The sequence below is a fragment of the Gavia stellata genome, chromosome 18 (assembly GCF_030936135.1).
Source record: "Gavia stellata isolate bGavSte3 chromosome 18, bGavSte3.hap2, whole genome shotgun sequence".
Taxonomy (NCBI): Eukaryota; Metazoa; Chordata; class Aves; order Gaviiformes; family Gaviidae; genus Gavia; species Gavia stellata.
The window spans coordinates 11,242,919-11,250,390 of record NC_082611.1 but is presented as its reverse complement, the minus strand read 5'-3'; positions in this window follow the sequence as shown (position 1 = coordinate 11,250,390).

The following is a 7,472-nucleotide window of genomic DNA, read 5'->3' as shown; positions in this document are numbered from 1 at the left end:
TTGAATGCATTCTTAAAACTAAAAAAACATTCATGCAAATGTGGCACCTTCATTAGCTTTACATTTGTTAATATCTTCAGCAAATTTAGGTTGACTTACCATCGTTACTAGACACAGTAAATCCATTTTGAAGGCTAGAACTACATATTGTGTCTTTATAAAAATTCAGCGTTATTAAATTCTTAACTGCAGAAAATGCTAACAACCGGTAAATCAGTGAAACTTGCAAAAATAAGAGAATTTGTGGCAATAGTGCCTATTAGTATTTATAAGAGCTGCATTTTGTGGGAGAACTGGGCCAATTAAAAAGTACCAGTTATATAAGTTACTCAGTTCACCCTGTCTTTAATTTAGAGGGCTGGATAATCCTTGCTGTTTTAAAGATCAGTCTGAACTGAGAGGGAGAAAGACTATTTAAATCCTTAAGAGTTTGCACATACTGAAATATGGGAGGGTCAGAATCAAGCACAGTCTGTAAATTTTTGCATATCAAAAAGCAATGTAAGCTTATGAGGACCTATGAAGTTTTTCTTGAGAAATTAAAGCAAAACTGGTTCAAAATAAAGCTTACTCAGTACAACTTGAAGGAGCTGCGTAATAAAACCCTATTTAGCTGCACTTTGAAAGTGGACTGTCTACAATTGCTATCCTGATTCTAACAATTAGGATGATGGCTAATGGATTTTTTTCATTTCCCAGAGTATTAGTAGTAAATATTAAAAGGTATCTTCAGAGCTTCTTCAGAATGTCTTAAACTAAACGTTTTCAGTTGTACAATTGTGGTGAGCCCATCTCCTCCCCCAAAAGTTTACAGTCTAGTGACTGTATCTGAATTCACAGATAACTCAAAACTGAAACAGATTTACCTTTTTGGGGTTTTTTTGGTTTTGTTTGTTTCTTTGTAACTGTGGAACTCCCATTCATTTCACTTACAGCTACATTGTATGGACAGAAGAAGTTATTGTCCTTCAGTTTCATATGACTACACTTGTAGCTACCGTAATGCATGGAATTTAAATAAATTTTATTATGTCTGCAAATCTCTGGGTTTTTATTTTTTTTTTGTAAATCAGAGTTTAACTTTTTTTCCTATCAAGTGAACAAAACCCACAGTTCCTTGGATCTTAAACTAATGAAGAAATTAAAAGCCAAGGAAGCTTAGTCTTGTTCATATTCTGGATTGACTAAAGATTTCCACATACCTGACTGCCTTCTTGAAGTAAGCTCATGGATTTGAAATTTGCAAAAACCATTATTGGAGAATACATGCAGTTACATTCCTAAATTGCTGGAACTTTTAAAACTTTTTTTAAGCACTGAAATGCATCTCAAGACTACGTGATGCTCCAGCAGAATTTTCCAGAAATAATGAGGGATTCTAAAACTTCACTATTTTGAGGCTGGTCTGAGTATTTATTATTAAACTGAAAAATCATCTGGTGGGTTGAAATACCAGTAAACAGAAAGTCTGAGAATTTCCATTACTCATCCCATTTAAGTGCATTTGACTGCCATTTCCATAAATCCAGTTAACGTCACCTTGTCTGTAAAGGAAGGCTAAATTATTTCAAGTTCACTAACAGAATCTACATTATACAATTAAAGATACTGCTAACCTGCAGGAGGTTTTTATTTGGGTATAAAATATTTGCATTCTGTAACAAACACTGATATGAAAATGTAAGGCATAAATTTACGCAAATTGGCTGAATTTTGGGTAGAAGAGCTGAAAGTATGTTACATTTGAATAGTCCTCAGATTACATCTCAACTTTTTCATTTCATCTCCATTCTACATATTTTACTACTCTTGAGTACAGCTAAATCTAGATGAAAGAAGAAGAAAAGATAATGTGGCTTTCTTTGAGATAAATGCTATTTGCTGATTCACTGTTGTAATAAACTTTTTTTAAAATTACCATTTTGAATACTTCCTTTTGTGAAAATGTGGTGTGCTGCTTTGAAGATGAAAACAATAAAGGAGCTGTGCAACCACAACAGTTGGAAGAAGGGAAAAAAAAAAAAGGGAACTAGAAGTTGGGTTGGAGCTACAGGAGCCCTAGGAGCACTGCCTGTGTAACTGCTAGCAAATGATACTGGCAGAGTATTCCTGGGTCCTGGTGTGGATGTAACTCATACCAGCAACACTGCGAGTGTGTTTCTGCAGAAAGGAGGGATTTGTTTTCGGGTTTCCGCCCCCCCCCCCCAGTATAGTGACATTTACAGCAGTCTGTAGGTGCAGCATGGTACTGATGAGGATCACACCTATTCTCCCTGATTGTTGGCCAAAGTTTGTAGAGTAGATATGGCTTAAGTGTATAGCCATGATGTAACTTATAAAAACATAAATTATAATTCTACAAATTAAGACCTTGTACATCCTTGAACTGAAAGCCTTGGTATATGTAACAATAATTAAATGTTAAAAAAAAAAAAAATCTGAATGTGCAGCAGTACTAATTATTTTGCAACGGGAAAATAATTACTTGTTTCTGCAAATTACAAGTAGTAAAGCACGCTAGGTAGAGGAATGGGTACACCAGTCAGTTGACTGATACTGCCATCAACTACCTCCTTGAAACCATTCCAGCTACCTTGGTCACCTTTGCAGACAATCAGGAACTGATATACAAACATGATGGCACCGCTTTCCTGAGATACTTACTCTGGTAGTAAATTGTATTCTTGAACAAGAAGCTATTGATGATGGTGTAATAGTGTTGTAAGAAAAATGACTGCTTCAAGGAGGTTTATCCACGGGGGTATTTGCTGGTCATTAATTTTATGCCCCTCTACAGATTTTTCAGTGGCATAAAAAGCCCAGCAAAAATTGCTCAATGAAGAACCTCTGTTTTAGACTACTTAGGGCACCAGTCCATATATTAAAAATTATGTTGATTATGAGAAATGTGGTTTTATAAGTGTTTATTACTGAATATTACCTAAGAAAAAAAGATTGTTTCAATGTACCAAGTATTTGATTCTGTATTACTCTGGCTTTTTGGTTCTTAATGCAGACTGTTTAAATCATGATGTTAAAGCAGATGAAATGTACTCCAGACAAGGCTGTTTTCTTCCTGAACTGATACTTAAAGGCTCTTACTCTGCTGTTTTTGTATACGCTATAGAGAATTTGGTAAAGAAAAATATACCAACAAAACTGGAGCTCCTACTGAAGATTTTATATTGTGAACCTGTTTCTTTCCTTGTGTTTATTTTAATGCACTATAAACCTGACAAAATGTTTCTTATCCTGTGAAGAAATGCTAGAAAAGAGTTTAGGCTTAATAACGGAAATTTATGCTAACAAACCCAAAATCTGTTGTGTGTATATATAACTTTTAATAATACATATCTTTTCATTGGCTTTCCTTCCCAAAAAGTCTCAACTTCCAATGTAAATTGGATTTTTCTACCTCTCCCCTCAGTTACATGCACCTAAAAAAGTCCACATATTTCTGAATAAGAGTAATAAGAGATATGACAGACTAACTGTTGGATGGAAAAAGGTACTTGAAGCTGTGTTCCTGTCATCTGTTAAGCCTGTAGAACTGACGATAGCAAAGGATTGTAACAAAACTTCACAGCTTGTGTCACAAAGGTGCCTCTGTTCTTCTGAGAAAGTAGTCTTTGAGTAAGTGAATAACGTGCTGTAAGCATCCATCTATCTGACGGCTAATTAGATCATAGCTAGAGGCTTACGCTAGGATTGCAAAGGAACACATTCTAAAGAAAACTAGTACTTGAACTCCAGATCTGGTGGGGAGATTCTCTTCTGAGATCTCTTTTGTTAGGGACTTCTTACTCCTGGTTTAATTTCTGCATATTCTTTGTGCCAGTTTTGTTGCAAGAAGTACACTTGTAAGACCTGGGATTTTGACATCTGCCGTCAAATAATCTGGAGGAACACAAGGCTGGTACTGGAGCTTTTGAGATGCACACTACAGGAATAATCTTAAACCTCGACCTGTTTACAGCAGGAACAATTGCTACTTGCACATCCCTTTTGCTAGGAGAAAGTATAAAATTAGTGATATATAGAAACATCCTCTTAAATAAGTAACGAGGTAGAATGCCTTGCAATTATGTCATTTTAAATCTTAGCGTTAAATAAGTGTGACATGGCTTAAGGAAAAATGCATACTTTCATAATCAGACAAATTGAGGGCTACAGCAGAATATGTTTAGTGTACAGCGATAACTCTGATGATAGTAACAAACCTAATTTCCCTTGTATGAGTAACTTAATTTGTGAAATTGCTAAATAAAAAAGCACAGTCTTTATATTCATTGCATGCTGTGTTAAGCAGAAATTTTTCTTATCCAGAGATTAACTTACTGTTTCAAGACAGCTCTGTTAGCTGTGTCAAACACCTTTCAAGAAAAAATTATTATACTAAGTCGGTTAAACCACATCTAGTAAAATTTAGTCATGTCAGACTTAAAATGTTGCATAAAAATGTGCTTGGATGAGACCGATACGTGAAAAATTTGAATTTGAGTCACTAATAATAGTCCCTTTAGTTTTATCCTATTAATGCTATGCTGACTCAGTACAGTCAGGCTTCAAACATACTGTTCAATCATCTCTTACAAGACTAGCCTGGCGTATTTTCAGAGGAATGTCCCAGCCACCTGGCTTTCTCTGTTTTGTTTTAACATGTCACAATAACATGTTGATGTTTTATTAAAACGTGGCTGCTCTAAAATATGCAAAGCCTATGCAGAGATAGGAGCAAGGCTAATACAATTATCAGATTGTAAAACACCACAGCTAGTATCATATGCGTAAGTTCTACCAGTGCTGAAAAGATTTTAATGAGTCTGCCCTATTTGGCTACTCCGCATGTTCCTAGCCTTTCAGTAATTTCTCTAATCAATACTTCATATAACTACATGGCAACAAAGGATAGCTTTTCTTTTTCTTAGCCAGTTTCATTTAGTTGGTTCATTTGTACAAATCACACAACAGAAAATTAAAACTTCCATTTTCCAGGACTTTTTTTCACTCTAAGTCTGGGGAAGCCTTGAAGCCATCAACGATTCCACTGTTGCTCCATGAACACTATCAGCAGAATGAAAACATAAATCATTACATAAAGCAGCTTGTCAAGAGACTAGGGTATTTTAATTCCTTTCTCTTTGTACTGGCGAAGAGAAGAGTGAATCTAGAGGAGAAGAGTGAATTACTAAAACTCCTAATTTCATGTGTACTTAACCATGATTATGCATAGCTGTGTTATCCAGGTAGCAGCTTACCTGTGTGATGAATGCAGACAGCCCAAAGCTGCCAGAGCGCACACAGCACTGTGAGAATGAGGCCAAAATAGTTCCAGGCTAGATCTGATCTCAAAACAATGCACTTATCCAGCGGGGAACTGGATGGAATAAGCATCCCACAATTAAGCTACTTCCATGTCGTCAGTCAATGCATTTCTAAATTGAAATGGGGATGCAGCAGTTCTGCCTTTACTATTCAAACATAAGAAAGAAATGGTTTGGCATGTGATAATCAGTGGTAGCCTCAACTGTAGAGACCTGGAAACAGTGGAGTTCAAGATGCTGAGAGGTGTGTGAGGAAGATGAGTAGCAGAGTACAGCCCCTGGACTTCAGGAGAAAGACTTGAGTTTATTCGGAGAACCAGTAGGCAGGATCCCATGGGAGGTAGCTTTGAAGGGCAAAGGAGCTCAGGAAAGCTGGCAGCAGGTCTTTAGGGACAACCTCCTCCAATCATAAAAACAGTCCCTCCTGATACTCAGGAAAACAAGTAGATCTATCAGGAGACTGGCTTGGCTAAGCAGCAAACTTATGACAGTGCTCCAGTGCAAAAAGACAGTAATACAGGAGGGAAAGTCTGCAAAGAAGTAATCTAGAAACATTGCTAAGGCATGTAGGGATTGTCTTAGGAGAATAAAAGCTCACCTACAGTTGAAACAGGCCAGGATGTCAGGGGCAACAAGAAGAGCTTCTACTGCTACAGTAGTAGCAAAAGGCCAAACAAGGACATGTGGGGTGGTTGCTGAGTGGGGCAAGTGATTTTGGGTCCAGCTGGGCTGCATTCAAGCATGCGGAGAGCTGGCTGAAGTCAGAGCAAGACTGTCATCCTTGAAAGGAAATTGAGGGAGGGTCCCAATGACTGGAGAAAAGCAAATGTTCCCCCACCTTCAGAAAACACCAAAAGGAGAATCTGGGAGCCACAGACCAGTCATGCTCACTTGGTCCTTGGGAAAGTCATGGAACAAATCCTCTTGGAATACATTTTTGGGCACATGAAGGAGGTGCTTGGGAACAATCAGCATGGATTGACCAACTGCAAATCATCCTGACCAACCTGATTACTTTCTATGACAAAATGACTAGATTTGCTGATGAGGGAAAGGGGTGGATGGCATTCACCTCAACTTCAGCACAGCTTTCGACAGTCTCCCACAATCTTCTTGTATCCTAAACATTATGGTCTGGATGGGCAGCCAACTAGATGGCTAACAACTGGTTGGACAATGGGGCTCTGAGGGCAGAGATAACGGCTCGTACTCTACCTGAAGGCCAATAACAAATGGAGTACTGCTGGAATTTATCCTGGTTCATATTCTATTTAATATCTTTATCAGTAACCTGAAGCATGGTCACATCAAGTTTGCAGATGACATCGAACTTGGGGACCCCTGAGGGCCGGGCTCATGTACACAGGGCCCTAGACAGGCTGGAGGGATTAGGCAACACAAACCTTTTGATATCTTCAGCAAAGGCAAATGCAAACCTGCATTTGGGAAGAAGTAGCCCATTGCGACAACACTGGGCAATGACTGGCTGGGGAGCAGCTCTGCTGGAAAGGACCTGGGGGACAGCAAGCTAAACGTGAGCCCCCACAAAAATGTTCCCTGGAGGCAAAGGTGGCCAGCAGCATCCTGGGCTGGACCGATACAGCACCATCAATAGAGAAGGCGAGTACGACAGAAACTTTTTTTCACTATCAGGACACTCGGGCATAGGAACAGGTTGCCCAGACAGGGAGTGCAGCCTCCCTCCCTGGAGGCTGTGAAGCCCCGGCTGGGTACAGCCCTGAGCAAGCTGGCCTGACCTCCGGCTGGCCCCGCTGCTGGAGCAGGCGGGGCTGTCGGCCTCCGGAGCTCTGCTCCAAGCTGAATGAGCCCGTGAACCTGCGGCCCATCCCGAGGGCTGCGCCACCCTCTGGGGCAAAGCTGCCTCCCCAGGAAGCGACGGCCTCCGCGGCCACCCCCCGCGCTCAGCTCGGAGCCAGGCCCCACACGCGCCACGCGGGACGCAGCACCGTACCCACGCTCCGGCGCGGTGGCGCGCGAGGGGCGGGACGGAAGAGCCGGGAGCCCCGCCTCCTCCCGCCCCCGCCCCGCGCGCGCACGCCCACCCCCCCACCCCCGGACGTGCCCCGCCGTGCCCCGGAAGACGGCGTGTGCGCAGACGCGGCGGCTGCACGTGGCGCCGGAGCAGCC